Here is an 18,789-nt window from a genome sequence, read left to right as displayed (position 1 = left end):
GTTCAGTGCTGCTGCCCACAACTCTACACACGATGTTGGATTGTCATATCCGCCATATCCTGGACGCAATCTCTGCCTCCTCTGCCAGACTGTTGTCCCAGTTGGATGGGGTGCTGGGAGGTACCCCGGCCCCTATACCTACTCCTGTATGCAATGACGCAGTAGATGTGGATGACTTCTCTTCACCCGTTGCCCTGATGGCCCCTTCTGTCTACCCTACAGACTTAAGTTCGACCTCATACATCTCTGAGACTCTGTATAAATTTGATGACATATGGTGTAATATCCTCACATTTCCTTCCAACAGCACCACCTCTACTGATGCTGCTGATTGGGATGAGATCCTGGTTTCAATTTTTGCTTTCTACTTGCATTGCCATATTTATCCGATATGGCCCCTCTCCTGACTTTGCTATATTTTTGATACGCCTCCAGGGAACTGTAAACTGGCCCGATTGAAGACATACAATCTGGGTTACCTATACTCTGTCAGGGAAAGAGATGTTTTAACTTCACCTTCGGTAAGGTCCTATTCTATTTGCCCCCGGTATATCCTGCTTTAAGTACCCTTAATGTAGTATTCAGGGGGGGGGGAGGGAGGGAGTTGGTTAGATTTGTAGTATTTAGAATAGAGGGGCGGAGGGTTGGGATCCAAGTACGCCTTAGTTGGTGGGGGGTTATATGGGGGGGTTGTTTTGGGTGTTATGGGGGGGGGGTCTTTATGGGCTTATTTTGTTAGTAATAATTGGGTCTATTTTGGGTTTCGTTTTTTTTTTCAGTATCCGGTTTCTATATTGTGACGCTGCTGCGATGCATTAATGCTCTTCATTCTCCCTATGCAATAAGATGAGTGTTTTGACAGTGTTTTGTGTGGGGTCTGGCATCTTGCTCTTTCCTTTTTGAAAATGTACCTGAATAGCACCTTCAGGTATAAACCTTAAACCTATCCTGTGGGGGGTGTGGTTTGCTAGACTCCAGAAATGTCACTGCTAGACTGTACAATCCTTTATTGTATGCCTTCCTGTATAATTGCATATGACAGTCTTATATTGTCTTTTCTGTTTCTATATACCCTTGATGTGTGCATCGTGGCGGTCAATATACTGTTTTCTATGTTACTTGTAAATGTTAATATTAAAACTCTCAATAAAAATTACGCAATTAAAAAAATATATATATATCAATATTCTTTGATTGGGCCACACTGGGCAAGGCTGTCATAGGGGACTGCTGTAGAATGAGATGGAGAAAAACATGACGGGGTAAGATTAATGAAAACACAAAAGAGAAAGCATCTCATTGACGGCCAGTGGTTGAACAGTTTGTAAGAAGTAAATCAAAATGCCAGAGCTATCTGTTGTAATAGTCCTGAGTGATCTGCATGGGCAATAATATGATGGGGGTCCCATCAATTAACCCCACACACTTTGATTATTCACATCGCATAATGTCAGTCTCACCCAGTCACTGCCCTTGAGGTGAGGATTATGAGGCAGGCAGCCATTGACCACAAATATTGGTAAACCTAACTGTGAAAAAACCCATGTCAACCTTCTGACTGTCAACCTTGACACTGTCGACCTAATGCTTGTGTCGACCTAATCACCTGTCAACCTACTGTAGAACCGTGTTGACCTAATGCTTGTCGACCAACTTGCTGTAGACAAAACGATTCCAACCCATATTAAGAGGGACAACCGGCTAGAAAGCATTTCCTTCCTGGATTGTGTCATGTTGGGTGATATGCACAATCGATACCCCCCCCTCCCCCCCTTCTCCGGGCCGTGTATTAAATGCCCCAGGCCCCAAAGTCTTGATCTGGCCCTGGCACTATAGAAAGATTTGTTGAAATCATAATTCTACATATATATTCTGCAATGAGTGACATATGTTAATTACGCCCATGAACCTTATTTGATCAACTATGCTATATATTGAAACTGTATTATTGTTTTACATACATTTTAGGTCATTGATGGGGTGGAGCATCCCGTGCACATCATATGAGATGCAGCTGAAAACATGTCTGATGAAGGAGTACACTCCAGGAGCATCTGGACCTGTCTGAAATACAGATCTGGTATAGTCATGCCTTCAGCTCTGCTCAGTTGGTAGTTAAGAACCAACTTGGACACTTAAAAGGAAATTGGCATTGTTTATGTATGAGGAATAACGTTGATATGACGTTGATCTTCAAAATTGGAGTTAAATATAAGTAGTGGATTTAGATAAGCGAAAGCACGTCTGGAAGACAAAGCACCAATTGTCATCTGAGGTCAGTTCCAAACTTCACTAAGGAGAATAATTTTGAAGGTTTCTTGGCTTAAATCAGAAGGCAACACCACCACATTATGCAACCATTGTGATCTGCTTTAACAAACTTATTTCTATGTAATGAGGAAGGGTTGATACAATGGCCCTTATTCTGATCGGTGCGGATTTCTCCGCATGCGTTCGTCCCGCCGATGGTGATCATCTGCGCATGTGCAGAGGTCACTCTGCGCATGTGCAGGCGATTTCGCCGCACATATTCTTGACACGCCGCACAGGGGGCGTAGAGGGGCGTGAGGGGCTACTTAGCCTCATTACCCTATGCATACGCCCCGCGTTTCATGGGCGTTCCCATGCAAACGCGGGGCGTATGCATGGTAATGAGGCCGTGACGCGTGTGTAGGGGGCGGGCATCTGACATCGCCGGATGTCAGCTGCCCGCCCCCATACATGATTTCACACGGACAAGTGTCCGTGTGGTCTTGTGTGGCGGGACCTGGTGGAGCGTGCGGCCCTGCATTCGATGTTCGGCGACCATCGAATGCAGGGGCTGCTCCCAAGACGGAGGAGGCGTATCCCCGTCCAATTTCATGCGGATCGCCACATATCCGCGTACGGACGGAGGTGGCGATCCGTATGGAAGGCGGGGATTCAAATGCACGGTCGTGGCCGCATATTCTGATCGGGCCGCACCGATCAGAATAAGGCCCAATGTGGGGAGGTTAAGTAATGCTAAATATTCTTAATTTCAGAAATGTATCAAATTCATTGTTGGATAGAGAGTATTGAGCCTGCATCTTAAGCAAAAGAGATGAAGGATTCTGACAATGTGACAATGTGACAATGTGTAGGGAGAGCAGTCCCATATCTATACAAATATTAAATTTGAAATGAGATACATCAGACCTGTTAGTGAAAAGTTGGTGGATGGGAGAGATACAGTACATCATCAGACGTGGAAACAAGCTTCATCTAGGCTTTGTGGGATGTCTGGACAGCAGATGAGCATGTGAGGAGTGCATGGTAACAGGGGCTGTCAAAGGGAATGGGGAAACCATTACATGTTCCGGGATTCACAATTTGGTATAATCTCTAATAAACCACACTCCAATTTGCTATAACAAACACGCAAGTTGGTAATCAGGCAAATCTGGAAGCGCAAGTGTGACATTTTCTTAAGAGGGAATTGACGCTAAAATGGGACTGTTTTTAAACAGCTACAATAATTTGGGGAGTGTCATGATTAAGCACCATTCTGATGCCGGAATGGGCCTAACTGTACCTACAATGTTATTGATAAGTGACCTGCATGTATCCTGTATTTTTATGAAGAAATTGTGGGTAAAAAGGTTATTTCAACAAGCCCTGCCCATCTGCTTGAAAACTCAACAGGAACGCAGAGGTTATCTCCTTCCCCCCTGCATCTATAAAAACTGTACTGAAGTCCAGGGTCTCTGGCAAATGTCTTCCCAGACCAGAAGAGATGTCAGAAAAGCAATTCCCTTAGAACTCTAGACTGACACCTTATTTGAGATAAGAATTAGGAGGCCCCAGGGGGGTGATTGAATGGCTAAATTGCTCATCTTCAAAAGGGAAGTCAATTAGCCAGCCCCTGGGTATATCCTAAGGAAACCCCTGGACAGGGAGATTCCTGAGGTGGGGGCTGTGATTGTGTGTGTTTTGCAAATCTTAAAAGTGTGTGTCTCACAAGACATGTTGTTCATTTTCTTGGGAATGGGATGGGTCCGATACCTGTCTCTGAACTGATCCAGTATCCGGAGAGATTTCCACTCCAAACCCCGCTTCATGCTTTGTGTCCTTGAAGTGGTTTGTTTCTTTATTCCCATTTTCTTTTATTTTGAAACAGTTTTTTACGTTTGACTTACCTATTAATCATATATCTTGTAACTTATGTTTTCTGTAATATACTGTAAGCCTTGTAGTGTTTTCAATTAATTAAAAGTCATAATTAGTTCTGGTATCTGCTGTTTTCCAGCCCAAGCCTCTGACAAATTCGCCAGAGCGCTACCGTGTAATTCATAATTCGGTGTGTTGGCAGAATCAAAGCTGTCGCGGACTAAGTCCAAAAAGCTTACTTTGATTGGTGGCAAGCGGAATCGTGGTGAAATACACACACACTTGGGGTACCCAGGAGAAGTGTCTCGTGGCCGGGATTCTCAGATTGTCGTATCTGGGGAATCGCCGACTAGGGTCATGACAGGGAGTATGACCATTTTAAGAGCAGCAATGCAGCCCATCCAGGTGATGTCTTGAATTAGACAGTTAATGAGATCTTCCTTAACCCTTTGAGTGCCAACATCTCTGTGAGAGACATTTATAATATCTGCTAAAAATTCCAGCGTCGCTCACAATTGTTACATAAATTTAAATTTAAATAAATCATTTTTGTAACAAAAAGATTATATTTCCTATATACGGTAAACATCATGATGAATAAAAAAGTTTGCTTGGCAATTTATACACATATTAGGTGAGGTCTGAATAACCCCCAAATTCTTCTAAAAACTCATGCAAGTGCGGTAGGGATGTTAAAAGGTCAGTAAAGGGCAGGAGGTTATAACTGAAAATAATCAAAGTTTGTGACAAAGGCCATATGGGCCCCTGAATAGATATTTGAGTTCTAATAGTCTTAGCCAGAATTGCATGAATACTAAGGGAAACAAAGCACAACCTTTACTAATAACATTTGATATTTGAAACTCAAAGGGACGTAGGCTATTTGTGAAACCCCTGGCCAAGGGGTCAGTGTATAGGGTCGGAATAGAGAGCCTTACCAGAAATACCAAATTTATGAAGGACCGTATTTAGATGCAACCTATCAATTGCCTTTTCTGCATCCAATGATATGAGCAAAAGGGATTAATTTGATGATAACTCATCTGGCTGCCTAGCAACTCACTTGTTTTCTCATAATGTGCATAGTAGCAGAACTTCACTTCCAGCAGAAGTGACATATGGATGCATAGTAACACCATTCAACCTGATGCAGCCGGGGAACCTGATAGACGCATTGGCACTTCCGGCAGAAGTGACGGACAAACCCTGAGGCCGAGTACCGCATGACTGGAAGAGGCCGGATTTCACGTGGGAACACGTAGCTGGAAGTGAGAACATGCAGCCGTAAGTAGATCATCGGGATTCCATTTTCTGTTTGAAATATAGGCACTTGTTCAGTTCCACGGCGGCAGCGCGCGCCACTCTGTGTTTGAGTCTTGGCAGCTGGCCAGACTGCCTTACTTCTCAAAGCTACGTTATCAGCGTAGTGCATGTTTGAATCCTGGCAGCTCGACAGCTGCCTTACTTCTGTAATCTACGTTATCAGCGTCCGTAAAAAGTACCGCGTAGTCAGTCAAAAGTAGCATAGTGTAGTCAGCGTAGGCAGTACTGTTCTCGCGACTAGCGTAGTCTTCATATTTACTGAAAAGCATCTAGCGTCTAGTTGTAGCGTAGCCATCGTAGTCAGAATTAGCGTCCCTGTCAGAAGCAGCGTCTAGTTCTCGCGGCTAAGTCAGACAGCTGGTAGATTGAGCGGTACGCAGTTAGCGTAGTCAGTCAGCTGTTGCGTAGTTACTCAGCTGGTAGATTGAGCGGTACACAGGTAGCATAGTCAGTCAGTGGTTTGATTCCGTGAGAGACACACGTATATTACAGTCACTGAGAAGCTGACCATCTTCAATCTGCCTCAGACTGGGGAGGAGGCGGTGGGTTTTTTGCAGGGCCACAATGTCCTACCCGAGACCCAGACCTGCCCCAATGGACACCCAATGAGGCTCAGTGTGCGGGTGCGTATGTGGTGCTGCCATATCCACAGCTGTGCCAAAAAAGTCAGTCTGAGGGCAGCACAGTGGTTCAGAGGGTGCCACCTGACATTCGTCACCCTCATACGATTTGTATTCTGATGGGCAGAGGAGATGACCAGCATCAAGTTTTTCCAGCGCCATCTCTCCATATCCCAGGCAACCCCTATCCAGTACAGTAATTTAATGCAGGAGGCCTGCACCATCAACCTCCTGTCACAGCCTCACCAGCAAATTGGTGGGCCTGGCACCATTAACATGTAGGAACAGAGAAGAGAAGAAGGAGCGCATAAATGAGCAGATAATATATCAATTCTTTTTACTCAAGAAATAAAGCTCACATACAATTTAAAACTTAGCAGCGTGGGACAGCTCACGGGGTACAGGCGGAAACACAGGCGTATCAACCAGATAGAACCATCGCAGCAGCGTCTCCACGATCCAGGCGAAGGGACTCGGACACAGCACGTCAGAGAAGCCACACCCCAATGCGTTTCGTCATCTAGGACACGCCTCCTGACGAAGTCCTAGATGACGTAACACATTGGGGTGTGGCTTCTCTGACATGCTGTGTCCGAGTCCCTTCGCCTGGATCGTGGAGACGCTGCTGCCGTGGTTCTATCCGGTTGATACGCCTGTGTTGCCGCCTGTACCCTGTGAGCTGTCCCACGCTGCTACAGTAAGTTTTAAATTGTATGTGAGCTTTATTTCCTGAGTAAAAAGAATTTATATATTATCTGCTCATTTGTGCGCTCCTTCTCTTCTCTGTTCATATATATATACACATATATATATATATATATATATATATGTCTTGCTTTATCACTTAAATATTAAATCTTTTCTTTTCTATTTTTGTCTTGCTGGATATCAGATTCCATTGAATTTTCAATACTGTAAATTGATTTCATGATTCACTGACTGAAAAGTTATTTCCTCTTGTCAGTTGTATAACTACGTTATTTTCAACTGCTGATCCATCGTAATATCACTATGGCGTAACTAATGTGAAATTGAAACCAAAAGCAAAGTAGCAAAGTTAGAATCATTTATTTTAATTTTTTTGTTGTTTGATTTTGTTTTCTTTAAAAAAAACATACATAAATAGTCCTTAATATTTTGTTTATGGGAAGAATGAAATCAGACAAATTTATACGAAAGTGCCGCTTGGACAATCAATTTACTCATCTTTATTAAATGCACATCCTATGGTTCCGCACACATTGTCCACCATGCATTCCCTGATTTATATCCATAAAAGTCACTTCATACTATTATCTGTCTGTGTTTCCATGCTCCAGTATACATACAAGATGCCAACTTTTTGGTTATTGACTTTGTCCAGATATATCCTTTAGACACAACATTGTCGATTTCCATCAACCTTATCTGCAGTAATCTTGTATACTAAGGACCTTATTCAGGTATGTTTGCAGCAGCCGTTTGTTCATGGTGACCGATGTTTAGGGTATGCACAGGCGCAGTCGCATTTCTGCGTATTTGTGCATCATTGCGGGTGGAGGTGCGTGGGACGGTAGGTCGGGCTACTCACCCATGGGAATGCCCAGCATTCCCATGGTAATTTCCCGGTGACATAAGCGCCGAGAACAAGGAGCTGATTCACTTTATATGCGTGCACGCACCATATCTCCCATCGAAAGATGTGGGAGGTGGAGACTCAAGTTGTATTAACATTAGAGAGTACAAATTCAATTGCAATAATCAATAAATATTTGACAGTAGGAACCCCGGATGCAATAATAAGAACTATGACAAATATAAGAATGGTAAAAAAAACACATGTGAAATAAAGGAAAGAGATGATTTATAGAAAAATATCAAACATCACCAGAGATTCTTTTTGTGATTTTCCTTTAAGGAATGTAGAATACTGGTGAGGTCATACGCTTTCTGCTTCTCTCACACACCCAGACTATTGACATAGCATTAATATTGCATCAAAGACAAAGGTGCCTTACTTGGAGGTTCCTGCAGACTTTGAGCTTGACTTCCCTAAAATATAACCTTGAGCTTATTTTTTTCTGCCATTGGTGGCTATGTGCAGTTTTGGCCATCATCTTCAGCATTGCGAGGAATATGAATAGGCAGTGTCAGGAGATGTGAACAGGAGCTATATTAATGACATCAGCAAATGTTAACTATTAGCATGATGTAAACATGAAGCGAGAATTCATGAAGGATCTGCGCACTTCTGATGCAAGTTGCTGCTTAAGGGAATGTGCTGGGAGAGCCAGTTCCCTGATAGCCCTCAAATGGTATGACTTGAAAGTGTGGGGCACTTCCCCCGGCACTACTTCTGGAATTGTGATGGGAATTAAACAAAACAAGAATAAAGAGTATATTTATTGTATCTTTGGTTCTGCTAGCTTCTCTGGTCCCCGTAAATTTGCTTCAATGAATTGTTGTCACGATCCGTAATACATACAAAGTAAGAATATACTGTGTGTGTAGAATCATCTAGGTGTTAGGATCTGGAAGACTGGAAACCATATTTCAGTATCTGGAGTAAGCAACAGGCTGGTACAGAGAGACTAGACTGTGGCTGCAGAGGAGGTCAGACAAGTTCAGGGCTTTGGACCAGGTGTGGCAAGGTACTTGATGAGTAATGACCAGGGATGTGAGATTGACCCCTTCTGTGCAGAAAGTCTGAGAACAACTCAATGCCTGGGAACGGGGGAAAGCAGCAGCTAGCAATGACATTAATCTAGCCAGGACCTGGATGCAGCTTAAATGAATGTCCACAGAACTAAAGATGAACTACTTTATTCAGGCAGCAAAGAATAAAGTATAAATTCCACAGCAAACATAGTAACTTCCAAGGAACAATAAATGCAGGTAGATAATGCAAAGTAATATGGATAATTGCAGGTAGATAATGCAAAGTAATATGGATAATTGCGGGATACAGAGTAGTGGGAGAATGCAGGCCAGCTACTCAGTATTTGGTAAGTAATAGCAGGAACCAAATAGTCCTTTTGAAAACAGGCAAAGTAAATATCCAGGCAAGGTTGATAACAGGCAAGGCAATATCCAGGCAAGGCAATATCCAAGGCTTATTTCCTGCAGGAAAATAAGCCTATTATACTTTAAACATAAAGGTGCTTGTCTACATTCTATTTGGACTATGTTTAGAGGTGCTGTATGGGTGTATTTTGGTTGCATATCAAATGAGTGAGTTGACAGGGAGTTACATAGTTACATAGTAGGTAAGGCTGAAAAAAGACTTGCGTCCATCTAGTTCAACCTGCTGATGATGATGTCACTTCCTGTAGAAAAGTATTTACGCTGGCCTGGCGAGGTAGTACAGTTGTATCCCCTTCTGTGGATGGATGCCAGGTTGGTTGTCTGATGGATTTCAATTGTGGCTGTACTATATCCTGATGATGGTCTGTTCTGGACTGAAATGTCATGTTACATCAATGGTATGTCAGATTATATTCACTTCTATGGAATAAAATCCTGTTGAAATTTTACTACAATGGTGAGTGCCCTTTTCCTCTACTATATGCCTTGATGTTCAGTCATCTGTAGGAGCACCTAAGAATCTAAGAAGGGGAAGAGGCTTTGAGTTACTGAAAAATGGAAAATATCAAGAGAGGATCCAGTGGGATTTTGCAACTGTTTCAAAAAAACAAAATCTGACCAAAAAGGACAACCCCCACAAATGTCATGTTCCTTCGGCGACACACACAAATCATAAAAGGTATTTTATTCAGATAATAACAAAAAATGTAGCTCACATGGACCACTGATACTGAACCTTAGGAGTGATGTCATAACTTTGGGCTGTGGTAAGCATCACAAGACAACTACTGTAGCATCAAGATTTTAAAGGGACTCCTACCATATGTTTCTCATATAAATATAAAGAAATAACTGCATTTAAATAATAGACTTTTCTATGATAGCACTACCTAGGCTGCTTGCTGCCTAAACTTCCTAAACTTCACTTGTTCTGCTTTCTTTCACCCAGAATTTCTTTAACACCTCCCTATAATATAAAATCTTATTAAACCTATATGGGGAAATGTAATAGGGTCTGAGATCGCCACTAGTACAGGGTGCCTTGTAATGATTGCCTCTTTAAAAAAAACTTTAGAAATCATCCAGCCTTTCAACCTGCCGGCGATCTCGGACCCTATTACATTTCCTCAATATACTCTATTGTGCTGGATATGGTAAAGCTACATAATATTTGGATGTTTTCAGTCTCTCTCTGTCTCTCTCTCTCTCTCTCTCTCTCTCTCTCTCTCTCTCTCTCTCTCTCTTTATATATATATACAGGGCTATTGTTCAGCAGGCTCCAGCAGGAACTTATTCTAGTTCACTCTTTCTGACAAAATATTTCTTAGATGGACAAAACCATGTGCACTGCAGGTGAGGCAGGTGTTACTTGTGCAGAGATAATTAGATTTGGGTGGGGTTTTACACCTGCCTCACCTGCAGTGCACATGGTTTTGTCCATCTAAGAAATATTTTGTCAGAAAGAGTGAACTAGAATAAGGGCCTCAGTTCCTGCTGGAGCCTGCTGAAAAATAGCCCTGTGTATATATATATATATATATATATATATATATATAAACTGCACTGGGGTAGCGTATAATTATAAGAACAATTATTTAATTCTATACAAATCACTGTTTTAATTTACATGGACTTTAATGATTAATATGATTAATATGTATTTTATGCAGTAATTAGTTACAGGATGTCATTTCCTGCTACTCCATGACTGGTCAGGGGCCACTTAAATACCAGTGCCACTCACACTCTGGTTATGTCTTGATAAGGATCTCGTGACCAAAACACATTCACAACAAGGAGTTGGGAGTAGCATCTGGAAAACCTGAACATATTTTGTTATTGTGTTTAATATTTTCTGCAATTGTGCTAATAATAGTTTCCTAGATTGGGGTAGATGGTAACAGGAGACGATAGAACATAAAATGTGTGTAGATTATATGCTTTTATCACCTGAATGAGTGTAAAGTATGCTAGATAATCCATAAATAACACCGTCATTACATTTGTCTATTTTTATTTATATTATAATAAATAATCTTTTTTTAATTTAAACACTGCACATTGTTCATTTAGCACAGCATTATCAATTCTTGTATTGTTTCTGTATATGTGGGTCTGACCCCCCACTTGTTTTTGCTGCAGCTTGGCCAAAAAGCTCAGAAAACAGTGCCCCGAATGATAGCTTCTATTGTAAAGCGCAACGGAATCTGCTGCGCTATATAAGAAACTGCAAAAAAATAAATAAATAAATAGCTTGCTAGCCCTCACCCATAACACACATAGGCCCTTATTCAGATCTGATTGCAGTACAAATTTGTTCTCAAAATGGGTAAAACCTTGTGCGCTGCAGGTGGGACAGATGTAACATGTATAGAGAGCGTTAGATTTGTGTGAGTTATACCCCTTTTACACCAAAAATCCCGGATCCGGTATTTACTCCATTTACACTGCGGTGCCCACCCACATTGTAGACGAGGCGGCGCTTGGAGATGACATCATATCCAAGTGCCGGGATCACGGTGATCCCCGCCGGATACACCTATCGCCATGCTGGGGGCAGCCCAGCACCAAGGTAAGCTGCTGGGCTACCCCCAGCCCCCGTGCACCCCCCCAGCCGTCATCCGGGAGTTGAATGGATGCCGCACACAGGCATCCATTCACCTCCTCCGCTGCCATCTGCAGAGTATAGCAGACAGCAGCACAGGCTGCGTGTGCCCCCCCTGTCCAACCTGTGACGTTGCGGTCCGCAGGTTGTACGACCCCCATTGATGTAAATGGGAGCCGGGTCATCCGACCCTGCGTACCCATTTACACCACCCTCTACCCAGGTCCTAGCCATGTTCTACCCAGGTCAGGACCTGGATAGAAGTCCCATGTAAAGGCACACGGCATGACACATTTACACTGCCTCTGACCTGGGTCTGACCCGCCGAAGACCCAGGGTTTTGAGGCGGTGTAAAAGGGCTATTATTTTGTTTCTGTGCAGGGTAAATAATCACTGATTTTTATTTTGATTATTTTTACACTGCAATTTATATTTCAGTTTCAACACACTTGTTACATGTTACATCTGCCCCACCTAGAGTGCACATGGTTTTGCCTACAGTATTTTGAGAACAAATTTGTACTGCGATCAGATCTGAATAAGGGCCATAGTCAGGTGATAGCCTTCTATGTTCATGCCTCTCCAGCACCAACAGGGAAGAACCTTTCCACCAAATGTTTTTTTTTTAAGATGGCCAACTATATTGTTTACTGATTTAATGCTGGTTATTCAGCGCTGCAGGACAATCTTGTTTATATTATAATGTCCAGATGTTGCAGCTTTATTTTGTTTAGTTACATTTTATTATGGAGCCAGGCATATTCTGTTGCCCTTTACAATTAGATCAACAGTAATAAAACTGGGTAATAACAGACAGACACAGAGGTAGGAAGGCCCTGTTTGAATGCTTACAATCTACAGAGAAATGTCTACATTTTGAGTAAGATGCCTAATCAGAAATTCTTTATGGGTTTGTCCTGTTTTGGGCAACTGCACCATCTGGCCAATGTAGGATACCTTGAGCCCATCTGTAAAATGCTGTATTGCCTAGAATGGGACCTGGCTGTTTGTGTGACAAACAAAATATCCTTCTGCCCTCTACTAAGGGTGGAAATATACACATCCCAGCATGCCCTGCATCAGTATTAGCATGGCCAAATAGTAAAATTGTAGCAGGGCATGCTGGGATGTGCACTTCAACAACAGCTGGAGTGTCAAGGTCAGCCAGCACTGTTCTAGAAGATAATAGATAGTATCTGATTGGTTGCCCATAGCAACATACCATCTTAGTAAATATCGCAAGGCAGAAGGTCTTACTGAGTTATATGGTAAATAGGTCTGTGGTATCAAGCAATGTTCACTAATGAACTATTTATAATATAATCATGTACCATTTACACCATATGCACATAGTTCAGTGTCTTACAATACCACACCCACTGAAAATCTGTTCTACTGTGGAAGTCGGTTAAAACATTATAATATAATTAAAATTCCTAAGCAGAAAATAAAAACATAGCCAGAAAACTTGTGCAGTACATTTTATTTCCTTTCACAATATCAGCCATCTCTGTGTTTTCTCTGTGTAAACAGTACAATGCATTGGAATGACATTGACATGTGGAAACATTTAAAACACCAACAGTTGATAAGGTATAAATAATTATTTCAATAAGGTATAATGACTATAGTCAGCATGTTAAGGAAACGAGGCGTATCTAGATTTAACTACGTTCTATTAATAGAGAAATCGATGAATACACTTCCCTCACATGTGATCTCCAATTATCAGTAGGTTTTATTGCACACCGTGTCTCTTGGTTCTGTATATGCGCATGTCACATGTATACACTGTAACGCTAATTTGCATTGAGAGAAAGTATCCTGATGATTGTGCATCCCTCCATTACTGGCTGGAATAGCCAGTGTTTAATCTTTTGCATAATAGCTTCAAATCTTATAAATGATACTATACTGTGCTCATGCGCAGAGCGTCTCTTCAGTGACACAGAGGGGGGAAATGGGGCGTGGTCATCATTTCCATATGTTGCAAGCTCATTTGCATAGACCATGCCCCCTTTTCGGGCATGCACACGGCTTCACCGCGCGAGCAACCCTCTTCTGCAGCTGTAGAAGTTGGGAGGTATGTATTTAGAAGGAATGAATGCAGCCTCTTTGAACATGTGACAGTTAGTAATGACTGCAGCTGTGCACCAGCTAGGTGATCTGGAATATGTGGACTGTTGGTAGATCAGGTGGACCGGTTTTACTAAATGCATTGCTTTTGGATGCTACCTTCTGTGCACAGAATATAGTGATGTGTTGATGTTCAGAATGTCAACACCATGATGTCGCTGTGGTCTGAATGACACCATTCATGTTTTCGACACATTCAGAATGTGGACACATAAAATTAAGGTTATGCTTTGGGTTAGGCATTAGGGTAAGGGTTAAGCTGCAATTAGGGTAAGGCTACAATTGGGGTAATGCTAAGGCTGCAATCAGGGTTAGGCTACAATTAAGGTTAGGGTTAAACTGTTAATATTGTTAAGGTTAGGCTACAATTAGGGTTGGGGTTAGGCCACAATTAAGATTAGGACTATGCTGCAATTAGGATTAGGCTGCAATTGGCGTTAGGTGTAGGCTGCAGGTAGGGTTAGGCTGGAATTAAGCATGGATCTTAATCACAGACTCAACTTAATCACAGACACACTAGTCACACCATCCTTGCTGCGATGCGGATGAATCATGGGAAGAATACGTGTGGCTACATCTGTAATGAGCAGGTCAACATTGTCAATGTTGACATTATGGACATGTCAAATCCTGAATGTCGACATTCAGACTATGTGTCAACATAGCAAATGTCTACATTCTGAATACCAACATTTCTTACAGCATTGGAATTGCCAAATAGCTATAGCATACTAATAACAAGAGAATCTTGCACTCCAGAGTCAACTAAATAGGAAAAGCTATAATATATCCCTGTTTCATTTACATATTTAAAATATTAGAGTGGAAGCAACCTAGTGATGCAGTCTGAACCTGGCGTCAACCATATTTTATATTTACTGTATATCATCAGGCACAATGAAAAAGCAATATATAGAGCAAAAATCGCAAGAGGACGCTACAAGACGATAAATTTATGTCACCATTCGTGTCTGGTCCCATTCCAATTTGCATATGGCAGTTCTAAATTATAGCTGCACAGCACAGTACAATAAATCTCTTAGAAATTCATTTAGTAATCTGGTGCACCTATGTAACTCCTGGAGCCTATAAAAACCCTTGACATTTGCATTAATTAGTCTAATTCACGTTTAATCAATCAAAGCTACTGTAATTTCCGTTTGGTCACAGCATATTTGTGTTATTTCAATATGTTTCTAAATTAGCATTTTAATGGATGCACATTAGCAGCATATAAGCAGGTTGAAAACAAGCTTTATTTATTGACGAAATATTGAACTATTTGGTTTAATGGTTGGCATGGACTGTTCTAAGTTGTCTTAAACTCCAAACATCAGTTTTAGTAGTTACGGGTACATAAGCAATCAAACCCCATCATGCCCCGCATAGATTCTAATGCTACATCCAGCATATGCTCTTGCTACAGATGGAGAAGTTCCCGTCGGAGGTGCTCCTGGCGCTCGGATCACCAACCACCGCCATCCACCAGAAGGGGGAGCGCACGCACGAGATGCTCATGCGCCCCGTTCTGACGAAGCCCTCTGCCTCCCACTGCAGCTCCCCCCCCTTGCTCCCCCCTAACTCTGCCCTTCTCCCGCCATGTTGACGGGGACGCACGTGCGTATTAGATGTTCGCGCGTCCCCGTCAGAAGGAGTGCCTCTCCGCCGGTGATTGCCAGCTAAGGGAATCTGGCGATTCTCAGTGCTGGCTGAGAGGCGCTCCAGCTGTATGTCTATTGTATGACATTCCTGTGTTACCAAATTTACAGTTATGTCTCAAAGGCGGGAATTTAAGAGTTGCTAACTCAAAGATACAAGTCCCTGAGGGATACAAGATCTGGACTTACTAATATCCTAGGAATGGCACAGTACTTACTGTTGATGCAACCAAGATTTAATATGACATTATGGAGGTCCAGAAGACATCCAAAACTAAGACACACCAAGAACTAGGGCACATTCCTCACAACTAGAATCATCAATTCAATTCTTATAACCTAACTAACGCTATACTCATAGATAAATAATTCTCTAAACTTTAAAGCCACCATTGTGCAATTTGGGATTTAATTTTGGAAAGTGTGATCTCTCACATAAAGCTTTCTTTTATAGCTCACAGCTATGAAAAAGGCCAGCCTGGGGAAAAGCACAAAACAGTACTGTAAAATACTCTCTCCTGAGAAAACAGGGTCCTAGAGAACCCAATATTAGTCTTGCTAACTACACAGAACGCATGTCAAAAATATAATATTATAAGAGCTGCTAACAGGTCAACTATGTAAGGTAAAAAAAACCACCAAATCATTTTACATAAAGGGGAGTATTCAATTAACCCTGAAGAAACATCGGCCAGAAAATGTAGGTGTTTGGCTATTTTTCCAAATGTTTCTCCGATGATTGTTCTTCGGGCTGTCCAATTACCTGTAGATCGTCCAAATTCAAATTTCCATTTTGGATAACCCCTATACCAATGCCTCTCCTTTAACCAATACAAACTATTTGCTGGGGGACAGTAAGACTCTCATTGCTTGCTCTATTTATCAGAGTTCCAGCTTGCTCTTACTGTATAGCCGGGTAGCTAATTACCACCTCCAGCACTACTTTTGTCACTTTAAGAAGATGTATCAAAACTTCACATAAAGGAGTTACCCATATTATACAATCAACTTCTAACTATCATAACCCAAGTATATTCTGCAAAATGACAGCTAAATGCTGATTGGTTGGACATCATCTCCACCTGCCCTCTTTAGGAGGTTTGATACTCTTTCATGCTGGTTACAAATGATATCCAACACAACAGATCTAAAACTTCTAACTAGCTGTATCCTGCTATGTAAAGTAATTGTGGGCATGTGTGTGCTGGGATCATGTTAAATTTAGCAAAAGGTAGGGTTCAAGCAAGGGTAGGAATTTCCACCAAGTTACTATTAGTAGTGCACAACTCATTCTGTTTCATGGAGGGCTTGGCTACCTTAACGTATAGGAACAATGAGCAGCTACTTTACCCAGGGCCCCATGATACAAAGGGTCTTCAAGCAGGGGCAGGATGGGCCAAGTGGCATCTGCACCCCAAACTGCTGTCTACCGAACATCCTGGAAGGCAGGTAGAGAATGCTGCCAGGCAGCTCTGATTATGAATTACAAGCAATCAGAGCAGCAATGCAGTATTTTCTACCTGCTTCCCAGCCTGCAACCAAACAGTAAATGGCATGGTATTGTTGATTGGTGGATGGCTGGTGCTATCCACCAATCAGAGTGATGGCAGCTAAGCACTGTATGGAAGTATGTTGTGCAACAGCGCAAGACAGCAGAAGGGGTAAGATTTGATTTTTCAAATGCATTTATTCCTGTGATAAAAGCACGGCTTGCTAGAGGCCTACAATGCTGTTATGATGACCCTGTTGAGACCTTGTTGAAAGGGGCTAAAAGGTGTGAATTCCAAAGGCTAGATTCTACACATTAAACACAAATGGTAATTTAGGGACCACAAAAAGCTTTTCCAGTAAGGCAATGCAAGGAAAGGCAACTATATGCTGGGACCTGCAAGGATGTAATAGTTTGCTGGCCACTTCGATGAGGCAGCAAATTGGGTGAGTTCCGTACTGAGTAGGGATTATTTTGCACCTACTTTAAATGCAAATGTAAGTTTTAGGAATTAGATTATTTAAAGACTGGAAAGGGTGTATTTACGGTGCAGGCGAGTACAATTCTCCCCATACAATGGCTTGTTTATTTGGAATCAAGATTAGGTCTTGCCCTATGGTTTGTATATGATACATTTTACAGAAAACGGCACTTTGCAGGCAAACACATGTCCCTGTAAAAAAAAAAAATGCCCATGAGTAACCCAAGATACTGTCCCCTTGAAGCTCATAATTCATTTAAGCCAATTAATCTGAATCAAGCAGAATTTTGGAGCAAAGTACTAAAGAAGCATTATGGGTAACAGTATATGAGTCCATATATTGCCCTTACAGTAGGGATTTCTAATGACCAACAGTCTGCATACTGTATAGTCAAGGTGGCCACGATAATAGCAGAATTTAAAAATAATGTACTGATATGTTCCAATTCATCAATCTGCTAGATTATTGCCATTTTTCTGGAAATTTAGAGTTTTGGTTGTACATCCAGGGCCGGCGCTTCCACTAGGCAGCTTTAGGCAGCTGCCTAGGGCGTTGGGGACCTGAGGGCGGAAGAAGAAGTAGCGGCCATTACACCTGCCACTGCTCTTAGTACTGCCGCCCGCCTGCCCTCTTCCCTGCCGACGCCTCCAGGACCATACAGTGGCAACAGCAACACATCCGGAAGGGAGAAGCCGGGGAAGCTGTCTGTCTGCTCTGTGTCGCTGGCCGCTGCTAGCTGGGGTCACTCACCAGTCAGGAGGAGCAGGGACTCTAGGCCCGCCCACTGACAACAGCTGCATGCTGAATTGAGGCGCAATGGTACCAAGAAGATTATGCGGCCCGCCCCCTGCCTGTCAGCACCACATGCCGCTGTGCTGCCGTTTCCATGGGGTTTTTTTATCTTAAAGGGGCACCTGGGTAGCGTGGGTGCGCGGACCGGACAGGAATGGATGCCGCATGGGGGAGGAACGTAGCCAACGCAACCCCCTCCCAGGAAACTGCAGGGCGGCCACGGGATTCCATCAGCCTGCACAGTGCATGTGTCTGCTCTGTGCTGCTCCCGGGCCATGCCTGTATCTCAGGAGTCAGGCTGCTGGAGGGAGCAGATGAAGAGAGGAGTGGGTCCCAGTGGAAGCAGTTTGGGGAGATCAGGAGAGTGCATGAAGAATGAAGAGCTACAGTTAGGTCAATCGGTCCGGAGTGTCCCCCAAAAGCAGCCTCCTTTGTGAGCAAGGTTAGTAGCTACTACACCCCACCTGAGGCCTAACACTATCACCCCCCCAGC

This window comes from Crinia signifera, chromosome 7 (assembly GCF_055691185.1).
Source record: "Crinia signifera chromosome 7, ASM5569118v1, whole genome shotgun sequence".
NCBI lineage: Eukaryota > Metazoa > Chordata > Amphibia > Anura > Myobatrachidae > Crinia > Crinia signifera.
This window is presented reverse-complemented; position numbering follows the sequence as displayed.